The 14,492-nt window shown below is 47.7% G+C and overlaps 1 long non-coding RNA gene across 2 annotated transcripts in view; it reads left to right on the forward strand.

Moving 5' to 3' along the window:
* The first annotated feature begins 6,033 nt into the window (after positions 1 to 6,033).
* LOC121027747 (uncharacterized) overlaps positions 6,034 to 14,492 on the forward strand; it is a 38,545-nt gene continuing 30,086 nt past the window's right edge. For both annotated transcript variants that reach the window (XR_005788903.1, XR_005788904.1), the window contains exons 1-2: positions 6,034 to 6,213; positions 10,083 to 10,247. This is a non-coding gene — a long non-coding RNA (uncharacterized LOC121027747). The remainder of the gene's footprint in view (positions 6,214 to 10,082; positions 10,248 to 14,492) is intronic.

The raw sequence follows: 14,492 nt of genomic DNA on the forward strand, positions 1-14,492 counted from the left end.
TGCAGAGTGTTGGCTGGGGCTGCTGTCCACATCAAGACTCAGTCATGGAAGGATCTGCTTCAAGAGCATTTGTGTCATTGTTAACAACACTCCGTTCCTCAAGGACTGTTGGCCTCAGGGCCTTAGTTCCTTGCTGGCTATTGGCTGGAGGTCATTCTCAGATTCTTGCCATGTGGGTCTCTCCACGGGTGGCTTGTAACATGGCAGCTTGCTTTGTCAGAGTAAGCAAACTGAGAAAAGCCAGGGGAAGACAGAGTGCAAGTAAAACAAAATCATAGGCTTCTGTATCTTAATCTCAGACAAGACATCCCCTCACTTTTCCTGCATTCTGTTTGTTAGAAGTGAATCACTGGTCCAGCCCATATACACAGGGATGGGATTAAACAGGGGTGAGTATCAGTAGGAGGGATTTGGGGGAGCCTTTTAGAAGCTGACTATCATATACCCCAACCCTAAATCCTTTTCCTTAAATCTGCTGCTACCTATTTAGGATGGCAATCTATTTTCCTCCTTATATTTACCACTCAGCTTCTCAAGGGAGGGGTCTAAATTGGTGGACCCATTTTCCGGCCACATACTCACTCCTTAACATATTCCATGGTGGCTTCCATTTCTGCCACTCTACACAGCTGTTCTCTTGAAGGTTCTAAGAGAACTCCTGAGAGCCGAGTCCTTGTCTTCTCCTCCTCTGTCAGAGCCTCTCTTCAGCATCTGATTGCTCCTTTTTTCTTAAGATTCCCTCTTTTTTGGCTTCCATGATACTCTACTTTCCTGGGTTCTCAAGCTTTTCTGCGTGTTTCTTCTCTGTTTATTCCTCTACTGCCCCCGCCCCTAATTCTGATCAATTACTACAGTGGGCTAGACATGGTATCTTATATTTGATAGGACCTATTATTATTATTTTTTTTTTTAATTTTTTTTTCAACGTTTATTTATTTTTGGGACAGAGAGAAACAAAGCATGAACGGGGGAGGGGCAGAGAGAGAGGGAGACACAGAATCGGAAACAGGCTCCAGGCTCTGAGCCATCAACCCAGAGCCTGACGCGGGGCTCGAACTCCCGGACCGCGAGATCGTGACCTGGCTGAAGTCAGATGCTTAACCGACTGCGCCACCCAGGCGCCCCAGGACCTATTATTTGAGAGAGACTGAAGAAGTTTTGGGGCCAGCTCACGATTCATGTAGGCACAGAGAAACGACCAATTCATTAAGCCTGTTTGGAGAGACAGCATAAGAAAAACTGCAGTTGTTTTAAAAATGCATGCTCTCACCTGTCACAGTCGTGAGGACCCTAAGGAGACATAGTGACTGAATGCAATGTGGTCCCAGCTAGGACCCTGGAATAGAAGAAAGACATTTGGTTAAAAATGAAGGAAACCCGAATAAAGTATGCACTTTTGTTAACAATAATTGGTCAGTATTGCTTCATTAGTTGTGATACATGTGCCACACTACTGTAAGATGTTGAAGTGAGGTACTTGGGTGTCGGATATATGCGAACTCTGTGCTCTCTTCACCATTTTTCTGTAAATCTTAAAAGTATTGTAAAATACAGCATTTATTTAAAAATTTTTTTTAAACGTTTATTCATTTTTGAGAGACAGAGAGAGACAGAGCATGAGCAGGGAAGGGGCAGAGAGAGGAGGAGACACAGAATCCAAAGCAGGCTCCAGGCTCCCAGCTGTCAGCACAGAGCCCGACACGGGGCTCGAACTCACAAACCATGAGATCCTGACCAGAGCCGAAGTTGGACGCTCAACCGACTGAGCCACCCAGGTGCCCCTACAACATTTATTTTTAAAAACGCACCCCCTCAAGCTCCATTCTTCCCACAGGAAGGTCACACTAGTGTTATGTACATTTATTTACCTTCGTGTCTCGTGTCTCTACAAGATTCTGCCCTCAGCTTTGTGCTCACCTTTCTACCTCTTTAGAAGTGAGCCCAGGGCCCTGCACATTCTACATTGCTGTTGAATGAACGAGCAATCAAATGTGTGATTGGGAAAGACCCAAGTGAACTCTTGGACGGGCTGTTCTGTCAGGACGTAATTAACCCAGATGAAGCCCCTGGGGAATGGGAACATTTCACTGGCCTTTGTCTTCAGTTCATTCGGTTCGACCAAACCTCCGAAGTGGCATGTCCCCACTTTCTTCTTCAAATTACAGGTTCTGCTCTGTTTTTATCTCCGTCACATCCTCTTCTCTCCCTTCTTTTTTCTCTCTATTGTTGTTTCTCCTACCGCGGTTCCCTTTCCACTCATTTTGACCCAAGCAATGGTTGTTCTTCCTAGTGAGTTGTGGTCTAGTGGGAAGTTTCTTGAGCGTCAGTGACGAGCTTGGGCTGAAGGAGCACAGAGACGTTCGGTTCTGGATGCGTGCCACCCAGGTAACCACAGATCCTAGATGGGAAAGCTTCGTGCCACTTCCCGTGGAATTTGTCAGAACGGATTTGTTTTGACTGGCACTGAACCATTCGACTTAATTTTCAAATTTCAAAAAAAACAATGAATGTAAATTGGAACAATTATTTTGGTTTCTGAACTACCTTCAGGTTTAGTGTTTGCTCATGGACAGGCTGATCAAACAGAGACAAAAGTCTCCCTTAATGGTCACTCACAGAGCTCCCGGCTCTAATTCATAATAATCATAACAAACCTTTGCATACTTAAAAATATTTGCCTCCTCCCCCTTGCCCTCCCCTTCCCTCTCTTCCTTCCCTCCTCCTTTACCTCTAGATATATAGCCTGCTTATTCTTACACTTGGATTTCCCTGGGCCTTGCACGATGTCCTTTTTTTTGTTCTTTTTTCATGTTTCAAAAATAACATGCCAATGCCATCCTCTGTAAAGGAAGCCAGGGCTATTGGCTGGTCCTCAAAAAAGATGGATGGGAGTCAGCTGATTTCTATTGGTTTTAATCAGCCGTTTGGAGTTTAAGTCTGGGATGTGACATGAGAATAAATGCAGTTAATGAGACCACAAAGTTTTGGCCTCAGCAGCACAATTTTCTGATCCTCTGACCTGACTGGTTATAGATTACAATTAAAAATGCCTTGTAATTTTACAGTGTTTCGTGCTCTTCACAGAAGTTTGTTTTATCTGGTTCTCATACCCTTAAGCCGCCATGGTTCTTTGTAGAGTTCTAGTTCTCAGGTTTGCAGACCAGCATGGCACTGGGTGGGGAGCATGTCTGCAGGGTACTGGAAGTTGGGAGAGACTAAGCTTGGGGTGAATTCCCTTGGACTGTGTTTTGGAGTGGTGAAGGCTTAGGAAGCCCAGAAGGGAATTTCTGGTCCTTTGTGGAGGCAGGGACTGTGTCTGTCCTGTTAACACTGTATCCCCAGTGCCTAGAATAGCACATGGCATAAGGTAGGCATCCAGGGAAAGTTGGCTCAGTATCTCCTTCCCTTGGTGGAGATGAGAGAAGGAAGCTAAAATGGACAGAATGGTGATTCACTCCCATCACCTGTGTCCCAAAATAGAGATTTCAATCAACAGTCTCGGGGAGGTTGTGGTTCCCAAATTGTTCCTATTTGTACGGGAGGATGAGCCTAGCTCTCTTTCCACTTCCCTTCTTGTGTCTGACAGGGAGGATGAGTTGTTAATTAGGTTAGTCACAGTTCAGAACACTGAGCCATATTTACTCATGGGTAGGACTTTGAGGACAATGGGCTGGTGTGTTCAGCAACCCACACAGGTTTGTGGGAGCTCATCTCTTTGGCCTTCTACAGCTGGCCAGAAGGTGGTAAGACCCTTCAACCGTGAAATTGGGGCAGTGTGTCAACTTATTAGGGGTTGTCCAATGGAGTTTCAGGCCCAAACCCAGTTAGATGTTTAGATAGAGGTATGTTGACCATGTATGTGCTATTTTCCCTCGTGCTCCTATCTCTCTGAGGAACACACAGGAAGGAGGGCTGGCTGAGCCAAAGCAGGTCTCAAGAACTGCTGGACCCGTTGTCAGGACCGTAATAAGAGCCCCTATGTCACCCAGATCCACGTGTAGACGATCTTACTGTCCGTTCTCCCTATTCCTTTTTTTTCCTTTTTTTTTTTTTTAACCTCCACCTCCAGGCTTGTCTACAATAGCTCTTGGAAAAAGGAGCATCGCATTAGTTTCCTGTGATTGCTGTTAACAAATTATCACAAAGTTGGTGGATTAACAACAGAAATGTATTCTCTCACAGTTCTGGAAGCCAAAAGTCTAACACCAAGTCAGCAGGGCGTACTTCTCCTGAGGCTCTCTCCTTGCCTGTTCCAGCTTCTGGTGGCTGCTTCATTTCTTGGCTTGTCTCTGCCTTACTCCAACCTCTTCCTCCGTCTTCTCCTAGCTTTTTCTGCTTCTGTGTGTGTCCGGTCTCCCTCCGCCTCCCTTTTATAAGGACACATATGATGGTCCTTGGCACTCACCCAGGTAATCCAGGATGGCATCTCCATCTCAAGGTCCTTAACTTACTTACATCTGCAAAGACACCTTTTCCAATCAAGGTAACATTCCAGGTTACAGAGATGCAGGCCTGGTATCTCTGGGGCCACCACTCATCCCACTATTAAGCAGCCTCCAAAATCTTGCTTTTACCTCTTTTTCCTCCTCCTTTCTCCCTTTAAAAAAGAGCCTGGTGTGTCCACAACTGAATTTCTTTGGGCAGGTTAGGCCCCCAGGTCTTGTTCTTGGGTACGGTGCTGAAAAGGACAAACAGCGCCTTATTTCTTCTACTGATTGTGACATACTCTGAATTGGAATAAAAAACACAGGACTTCCAGGCTGGTTTTACGTGACACCAACATCTGGATGAAAAGCTAAAACTAATGAAACAAACAAACAAAAACCCCAGCCAGTTAACCAGTTGCTTGTTTCCAAGCATCTAGATGTTGGGTCCTTGTATTGGGGGTGGAGGCAGTCTTGAGAAGAGGAGGAAGGTCGCAGGTGGCCTGATGGCAGGATGTCAAGGGTCTGGAGTGGAGGGCACACTCTTAGGAGTGGGGGGCGATGAGAGGGAAGGAGGAGGGACTGACTACCGACTGCAGACCCGCAGAAGTGTGTCCAAAAACTTGGGGTGGAGGCACAATCGGAAGACAGGAGTAGCTGCAAATGCCCGGATCCTGGTCCCTCCAGGCAGCCATATTAAAGATCAAAGGGAAAAAGTCCGTACATTCCAGAAGGAATCAGGCAGCCAAGCGCCAGTATGAAAGCATTCTTGACTGTCATAGCCTCGAGTGCACTGAGCGGGCTCTGTGCTCTGCCCGCGGAGTAGAGAATGCTCCTTTCGTCTTCACGGGGTCTGAGCTGTGACGGGGATATTTTCAGTACAATCAAAACAAGATGCTTGGGGGCAATGGCTCCTTTTTTGCTTCCCTGGGGATGTTTAGGGGCCTCTGGGAATAGGAGTATGAGAGGACCCTGTCTCTTTGGTTTCTGGCTTCTCAAGAGCAACTTAACCCATTTACATTTAGGCCTAGGCTTTTGGGACAATGACCTGGTTGACAGCTCCTTTTCCATTTGGGACTTTCCTGAGAGCTCAGGACTCCAGGATCCTGATTTGAGGGTGCTGCTGAGCTCAGTGCCTGAGCGCAGTGGGCCTGACAAAAAGATGGCAGGAAAGTTGCTTGGGTCTGAGCTCCTAGGCCTTTAGCCTGGGGTGGTGATGTGCTTTCTTTTCGTCTCAAACCACAGCGGCGACTCCTCCTCCTCCGCTGCCTGGCCTGGATTTTGGATTGGCTAATCAACGCGGACCATGTGATTTGGCCATAGCTCAGCTGAGGCCAGACATCCATTTGGGTCCTAGGAGTCAGTGCAGTTGGCGATTAAGGGCCCAGGCTGTGAATTTAGTGATCCTGCCACTTACTAGCTGAGTGGACTCAGACCTCTGCTGCTTTCTCTGTGGGAGTGTGAGGATGCCCACCTTTCAGGCTGTTTGTGAGGATTGCATAAGAGAAATTTGGAAAGCACTAGCTCAGTGAGTGACCTATAGTAAGTGCTCAATAGATGCTAGCTATTTTTTTGTGGCTATTATAAAAGCACTTCTCAGAGAACATCCATTTGCTCTCTTTCCCTCCTCTGGTCTCCCCCCATTTTCCTTTCCTAATAGGAGTCTACATCTGGGAACCAAAAACATGAGAGAGAGAGACAGAAAGAGACAGAGACACAGACAGAGACAGACAGATGATGGATGCTTCCAGAGATCCTCTCAACTTGGCTGGGAGCTTCTTTGTCCATGGTAAGCCAGTTTTGTTATGTTCTAAGGCAATTAACAACTTAAAAAATATGTAAATTTTAATTAATGCAAAAATTATGAACCACTATTAAGATTCCCAGGGAGGGGCGCCTGGCTGACTCAGTCGGTTAAACATCGACTTCAGCTTAGGTCACGATCTCGCAGTTCATGAGTTCGAGCCCCGTGTTGGGCTCTGTGCAGACAGCTCGGAGCCTGGAGCCTGCTTCAGATTCTGTGTCTCCCTCTCTCTCGGCCCCTCCCTCACTCATGCTCTGTCTCTGTCTCCCCAAAATAAATAAATGTTGAAAAAATTTTAAAAAAAGATTCCCAGGTAGAGTTAAATCCAGTTGGTAGGTTACTATGCCTGCGAAATCCTGCCTTTCGTACAAGAAGTCAGGGCAAGAAGTGCAAGTGATGGGTATAATTGTAAACAAGGCCTTTGAAGATCATTTTCAGATCAAGAATCATCACCTATAAGAAGAGTGATAAACAATGGGGCGCCTGGGTGGCTCAGTCAGTTAAGCATCCGACTCTTGGTTTCTGCTCAGGTTATGATCTCACAGTTCGTGAGTTCGAGCTGACAATACGGAGCCTGCTTGGGATTCTCTCTCTCCCTCTCTCTGCTCCTCCCCTGCTCTCTCTCTCTCTCTCTCTCTCTCTCTCTCTCTCTCTCTCAAAATAAATAAACTTAAAAAAGTTAAAGAGAAGAATAAATAACATTTCAGACACTATAAATTTCTTTTCTTTTTTCCTCCCTGCCTCTCTCTCTCTCTCTCTCTCTCTCCCCCCCCTCCCCCTCTCCCTCTTTCTTTCTCGCTTGCTTGCTTGCTCTTCATGTGTGGCTCATGCCTACCTGATTTTGGAAATTCTAGTGAAAAATTCTAATGAAAAATTCTAATGCTTGGCCCATAGTAGGTGCTCAATAAAATTAGTTTGAATGCATTTCTTCCTTCCTTGGAAACATTTTTCTAAAATATTATTTTATATACCATGTAAGTTTTAATATTTTTCTAATTAAATTTTCTACTATAAGTGAACTTTTAGCTATTTCCTTCACCACCCTCCATGTTTATACATTGAAATGGAGAAAGTGCTTTTGGGTAGCACTGGACTTGGGAGCTAGGGACTGGAAGGGACAGGGCAATATATTTTCCTCTCCCCTCGGCTTCTCCACACACGTTAGCTTTATCCTGCTGTCGCTGTGGAGATGCTTTCTAAGCTTTACTGGTCACATCATGGGAAAATTGGTCCCCCCCACCTCTCCTGAGTCTTTACATCTTCCTTGCTCAAGCCTTTGGTCCAGGCTGAGATTGGCACTTCTGAGCCCCTATTCAGAATTTCACAGAAGAGATTCAGACTGGCCCAGGTTAGGTCAGGGGCTCACCCCTGAACTTGGCTGTGGCCGGGGCCACATGGCATAGACATAGCTGCCAGAAGTTCGTTCTTCCCACCCTACATGTGGCTGGCAACAAACTACATACAGTGTTAGGAAGACACATTTTGACTGAATTTGGTAGGAGATGAAAGTTTTTGAGCAGTAAGCTACATGTGAGGAAGGTTAATCCGGTAGTAATGTCAGGAATGATCTCAGTGGTGAGAAGAATGATTTACTAGGCATTCTTCTAGCAGAATGGGGGAAGGGAATTGGAAGGCATTGGGGCCTTCAAGAATTCTCTGGTAATAGATTGCAGTGGCCGTGGAAGAGCTGCTTTTTCTACAGTTGTACCCTAGGAGATGACACAGAAGCAGGTCGCGGTAAGGGGAAGAGAGGGGCAGACTAGGGAGGACTTTTTGAGGAAGGGGAGAGAGTTCCTGGTAGGGCTTAGGGTGAGCAATGTGCTCAGCCTTGGGCCTGGACCTCCTTTTCATTGGGGTGCCCACAGAGGGCCTGGAGGAAGCATGTGGCTCCTGGAGACTGACAGAACCTGGCTCGTAAGCAGATCTCATGGCCCCTGACATACTGTGAGGCCTGCCAAGCTTCACCTCTGTTGGAAGGCATTTCTCCTGGGGGAGGGCAGGTAAGCAGTGAGTCACTGACGGGGCAGCCCAGTAACACAGCTTGAATAAAACGTGAGAGAAGCTCTTGACTCATCCTGGCTGCTGTTGTCTGCTGAGTGTGTTGGTATAGACATAAACACACGGATGTACACATGCCCCCATACCCTCTCACACGGGAGGGCAGGTCCACAGGGGGTCAGGAGGTGACTCAGAAGGTAGCAACACAGATAACCTGCTGACTCACAGTTTTACACTCCTCAGCTCCCTCCTCCAACAGGGCCTGGGTTTGAAGGACAGGTGACTCACAGACTGACCCTTTCCTCTCTGGTCTGGTTTTTCTCAGTGCTACCCTTAGTTCTCCTGATCACCCCAACCTCCAGGGCATCCCTGGTGTGGAGGCCAATCCAGCCACGTCAGGTCCTCAGCCCCCTCATTCACTTGCTCACTGGGATTTCTGTTCCCTCAGCCTTTCCATTTCTCATCATTCAGTCAGTCAACAAGTATTTAATCAGAGTCCACGATGTGCCAGCTCCATGCTGGGTGCTGGGGATCCAGCACAAGAAATGACCCCCGCCTCAGGGAGCTATGACCTCCTTAGGGGGGTTGTCCTGACTCACTTTCTGTGGAAGTTGGTCCAGTCAGGAAAGAGATACCTCTTTAAACGCCCCTGTCTCCATAGCTCCATGGAGCTCTTGCTTCTGGGTGGTGACTGGTGGGATCTCTAGTCTGGCCCAAGTGGCTGAATCCTTTCCCATGTACCTACCTCATATTTCCTGCCACCTGAAGAGATTTTGTAGGCAAAAGGCTGGGAATGTGTACAGAACCCCCCCCCCCCCCACTAGCCCCTAGCCCTGCTCCTAGACACTTGGTCACTGCCCATGGTCTTGCCCTGGGAGCAGCACTTGCTTCATTGACTGAGCCTTAAGGTTTTGCATGTATTTGATAATCACAATGACTCTATGAGAAAGACTATTTGTCATCAGTTCATAGTATCATCATCATTGTCTTTCATCCCAAGAAACTTAGGCTAAGAGAGGTGAAATCCCATTGATCACACAGCTTATAAAGAGACACTCCTGGTCTGCCCAGAACCCATTGCTCTCAATGCTCGCACGTATCAGACAAAGAAAATGAAGGACTGAGGAGATTCCATAACTCCTAGAATGGTAGTAGGCCTGGGACTTAAACCCAGGCCTCCTTTCTGTCTGGTGCTCTTTCTCTGACATCACCTTTCAGCACTCTGACCAAGATTTACAGGAAGCTCTAAAGTCTGTGCAGTAGGGCATGAACTACAATGCGACTTTCATCCGTGCAAGTCTACACAGATGGGCTCCTCCTTCCTCAGACCTCCCCTCCCCCAGTGACGTCTTGCTTTCCACCCCAGGTCCCCTTGGGGCCCATCCTTCCCCACACTTTATTTATGTTGTCTTCTATTGTAAAGATCCTCCGTGTAAGTTACTTTCCAACAATGGCATTGGAGAGTGGAAAGTTGAACCATAAGTTTGGCTGGAAGAGCAAGCATTCTGTTCATCTGCAGACGTCCTCTTTCTCTCTCTTTTGGCACTCATGACTGTTTTTTTTTTTTTCTTTTGTGGACGAACCTGTGTTTGGCAGCGTAGGCCTGTCAGCATCCTTGTAAACTACAGCTTCTCTTAGTGAAAGGCCTTGCATAGTGGGTGCTTAGCTTTCTTTCACGGGCTCCGAGGACTCTCCTTCTGGGAAGATCCGCAGTTCCCTTCCATTCTGCCTTGAGGTGGCAGGTACTGCAGGCAGGCTTCGTTCCTGAACCTACTCTGAGTCCCGACCTGAGCACTTGAATGGCAGTGAGACTTTGGAAAAGATACTTAACAGCTTTGAATCTTGATTTCCCTCAGCTGTAAGACGGGCATCTTGAGGAACACGCAAGGAAAGGAGAATGAAGGCATCTCACACGCAAGATGGTCCAGATGCCCCCTGGAAGAGGCATCTTCGTCTTCAACAGATTGAGGACAGTTGGCTGCCATTCACTGCTTGCGAAGGTAAAAAGGCTTAAACTTCAGGTAAACCCCACAGCGATCTCTTTGGTACCCACATATTTATGACATAATCGTTCTCTTGCTAGTCTCTGTGTGTTTTTCTCCAGTGACGTGGTGGGAGACAGTTTGGGGGTGCTGTTATCTGTCTGTGGGGAGAAGTAGGCCAGAATGGGGGGAAGTGTGGCTGGAGGGCCCTGGTCCTTCCCCAGATGCCATTTGCTGGTGGTCCTGAGACTTTGGGCAGGACATTATCTTCAGTTTTTTCCTCTATAAAGTGACAGGAAGCCTGAACCCTTTGTCGGGCTGATGAGCAATGAAACGAGATAGCCTTGGGAGCATTTTGTGCAGTGCCTAGTATGGAGTGAGTGCTGCGGATCAAATTGGCATAATTTTGGAGGGTCCTTGTTTCAAGGGTATTTTTATTTTGTTTATGAGGCAACATCTTCTTGTAGGAACCTCCCCAAAGAAGTGATTCCCCCTCAAGTTATTCCTTGAAGGTCCCCCTGAAATGTTTCCAGTTGGCTGGGCCATGTTTCTGATTTCGGAAATAGAGGCTCTTCTCAGCAAGAGGGTCCCTGTGCGTGAGGACACTGGCCTATGTAAGGAAGCATTGCTTGTTGTCAGTCCCCTCCACTTTTTCTGGAGCTTGAGGATTCATAATCTTGACCTTGATATGACCTTGCAGCACAGAGTTTGGTCCATGGTGTGTTGCTTATTCTGGACCCCACCTGGGATTGGGGGAGAGAATAGGGTTTATTTTCAAAGTGTCCCCGTACCCTTGTACATGCTGTTTCCTCTGCCTGGAACAGTTTTTGTCTTCTCGTCTCCTCTGGTAAATGCCTAGCCATCATTTAGGAGGTGTGTGTGTGTGTGTGTGTGTGTGTGTGTGTGTGTGTGTGTGTTTGTAGAAACTTCTCTGGGCCATCCTCAGCGAATTCCATGGCTCTCTTCTCTGCGTACCCATAATGCTCCTCTCACACCGCTATGACGCATCTGTTGTGCGCTGTGCATGGAGGCCCTGCCAACTATCCGCTTTCTGTCTCACCTGTACCTGCATTTTATACTCGAGTCTTACTGTGTCCCTATAGTTTTACAAAGTGCGGGGCCTCCTCTCAGTTCTGTGACAGCATTGTGTGCCCCTCCCCTGTGTCCCACCCCCATGTGGTGAGCCCCTGCTCATCGTTGGGAGTCTGTTGAACACCCCCTGCTCCGAAAAGGTGTCCCTGAGCACCCACGTCTGGGTGGCCCTCCTGTGGGTTTCAAGGACACCTTGTCATGGTCCCTGTCACACACACTGAGCGGTCACTCTTTAAAAAAATTTTTTTTTTTTAACGTTTATTTATTTTTGAGACAGAGAGAGACAGAGCATGAACGGGGGAGGGGCAGAGAGAGGGAGACACAGAATCGGGAGCAGGCTCCAGGCTCTGAGCCATCAGCCCAGAGCCCGACGCGGGGCTCGAACTCACGGACCTCGAGATCGTGACCTGAGCTGAAGTCGGACGCTCAACCGACTGAGCCACCCAGGCGCCCCAACACTGAGCAGTCACTCTTTTCTTTCATCTCTTTGTCCCTGCTGGACGGTGCACATCTCAGGGGAAGGGGCCATGTATCTTGTTCCTTATTGTATCTCTGAACCAGCCCAGGCCTGTAGTAGTTGCTCATCGTATTAAACCATCACATCCATTTTCATTGCGAGGAGGGAGCTTGTCTTCATTGTCTTCATGTCTGCAGTGGTTAGCACAGGCCTGGCTCATGAGAGTGCCTCATCAAGGCTGGCTTACAGCATCGACTCTGAGGCCCTGTTGCAGTGAGCTCCAAAGCTCCTTCTCTTTTAGCATCAGAGCACTAAGAAGCTGGAAGGGGTCCCTGAGGCCCATCTCCTCACAGAAAGTTCCAGCTCCCTCCTCTCTCCCTGGCAGGTGGTCCTGCAATACCTTCCCTCCCTCCTCAGCACTTCCGCTCGCCCCCCGCCCAACACCTAGCTGAGTGGTTATTGGCAATTCATGTAATGTTTCTGGGCCTTTCTTCAGGCTTAGACTCACTCTGGTTGTACTTAAGAACATGAATGAGCGTTGTCCAATGTTAGCAAATGTTCGCCCAGATCTGGCTGTTGCAGACCTGTCTCTGTCCCCTTCATCTGATCAATATGTTGAGCACCCAGGTCAATGGGAGTCACCCCGTGAGTTCCTGGCCCATTTATTAAAAATGTGGAACAGTTTAAGTTCTTGCTGCCTTGACTGGAAGTCGTTGAGCACATGTTGTTTCCAGCAGGCTCTGGGGCTAGGAGGTCAAGTTTCAGATGCGATTAATTCAGTGTAAAGGTGAGCCTGCCAGGCCTGGAATAAAGAAGAACTGACAGCTGATTTACGATGTGGCTTTTAAACAAATCACCCCTAAAACCCAACTCGTTTCATTATGGAAGGGGCTCAATTTGTATTAAAGTGTCATCCTTGGCCCCTGTAGTCAGCAGCTGGTGGAAAGAAATGGGATTTCAGTGATTCCAGAAAGTGTCTCCACAGTGTTTGGCAAAAGCAATGCTGGTGCTCAGGTCCCTCTTACATTTACTTAATGACAAAACATGCTGTTGGCACCTGGGAGCGTGTGTGACTGAACAAAAATAGCTCTGGGAGGCCCCGTCCATGTCCTTGGGGCTGAGGGTGATCCAGGATGTGTGAAGGCCCCCACGCAAGCTGCCTTTTTGCGCTGGTTGACCTGCTGTGGTTTCTGTCCCCAGAATGGGGAACAGGGATAGCGACAGGTCCAGAGAGGAAGCTGCCCTCTGCTTCTGGGAAGCAATGCCTATCTGGGAGCGTCCATAGGACACTTTCCCTAATTAACGCATTCCAGTTCACTGCGTCCCATGCAGTAAATAGAAAGCCTGCATTAGTGTCCAGGAAATACAGAATGTCACTAAACCTTCTCCTAATTCTGGCGCTGACTTCCAGGTATTTCAGTGTTTAATGACACACCATCTTGTTTCTCTTTGCCCTTCCTGTTCCAAAGATGACACGGAACATTTTGGCGCCGTTCAGGAGCGCTGGGCTCAGGTGGAGCCCCGAGGGTGGTGGTGTAAAGAGAGGCTCTCGCAATAGCGACTTGCATTTTCATGGCTTTTGGTCTTCCTGTCCCCGTCCCAATAACAATGACTAAGCGGCAGAGAAGGTGGAGTCATTTCTGAATCCCAGACAGGCCGCCCCGGGGGGCTCCTCGTTAGCGGTCAGTCCAGCAGTGGCTGGCGGGCATGGAGAGCGAGCCGTCTGTGTGTACGGAAGAGGGCAAAACTTGGAGCAAGAGGCCCTGAAAAGGGATTGTGATCGTGAAAGGAAACCCCACTGTGATGTGGGTGCCAATTTAGCCGGACAGGGCTGGGTACCAAGCACGTTCACGTCCTGGGTTTCCAGGCTGAGCTCGGCAATCTGTTGGGCCCGAGGCGGATGTGAAATAGAAGATTGCTCCTGGGATGGGCAGCCCTCTCTCTGGGTGCTTGCACACAAAACGTCTGGGAGCATCTGGAACCATGAGCCAGAGATGCCAGCTTCTCTTGGCTGGGCAAGTGGCTTCCCGGACTTTGGAACTGCAGTCCATAAAAGGAGAATTTATGAACAAACAAGGAAACCGATCTCTCTTCTGCAACATTAAAAAATATTCTCAATGTGAAGTCTTTATTGCTGCCTTTTTTTTTTCTCGTAACCCAGTCCAATTCAGTGAATACACTATAGTTCCAAATTTCTGTCACCTACCACCTCACCTGCTGAGCCCCTCCAGCAAGGTCTTTGTGTTTCTTATTTTACATGCATCACATAAGGCCCAGTGTTTGGGGGTATTTATACTTAGATCTATGTCCTTGGTATGGCTTCATGGAAAGAATTTGAACTTTGGGGCCAGACAGATCCAAATTTAAATCCAAATCCAACTTTTCAATGGTTGTGTGAGCTTGAAAAATCAACTTAACTTTTCCTAGCCTGGTTTTCCTTGTATGTAAGATAGAGACAGTTCCTATTTCAGGGTGCAGTGGGGATTATGTGGGGCAATGCATTATAATTCCAATGTAGGAGGAGGCCTGGGGGAGGGCAGGCTTTATACTCTATGTTGGTAACCATCTCTCCACCAAGCCTGTTTGCAGTTTGCTTAAGGGAACACTGTATTATGTTTATTTCTGTATCTCTGTCAACACTCAACCCATGCTTTGTATATACTGATACTCCAATAAATAGTGAATGAACTAATTTTATTTTGAAGTCAAAGTGGTGTGAGGAAGGGATTCAAGGG

This window comes from Herpailurus yagouaroundi, unplaced genomic scaffold, assembly GCF_014898765.1.
Source record: "Herpailurus yagouaroundi ecotype Mexico unplaced genomic scaffold, PumYag 77, whole genome shotgun sequence".
Classification (NCBI taxonomy): domain Eukaryota; kingdom Metazoa; phylum Chordata; class Mammalia; order Carnivora; family Felidae; genus Herpailurus; species Herpailurus yagouaroundi.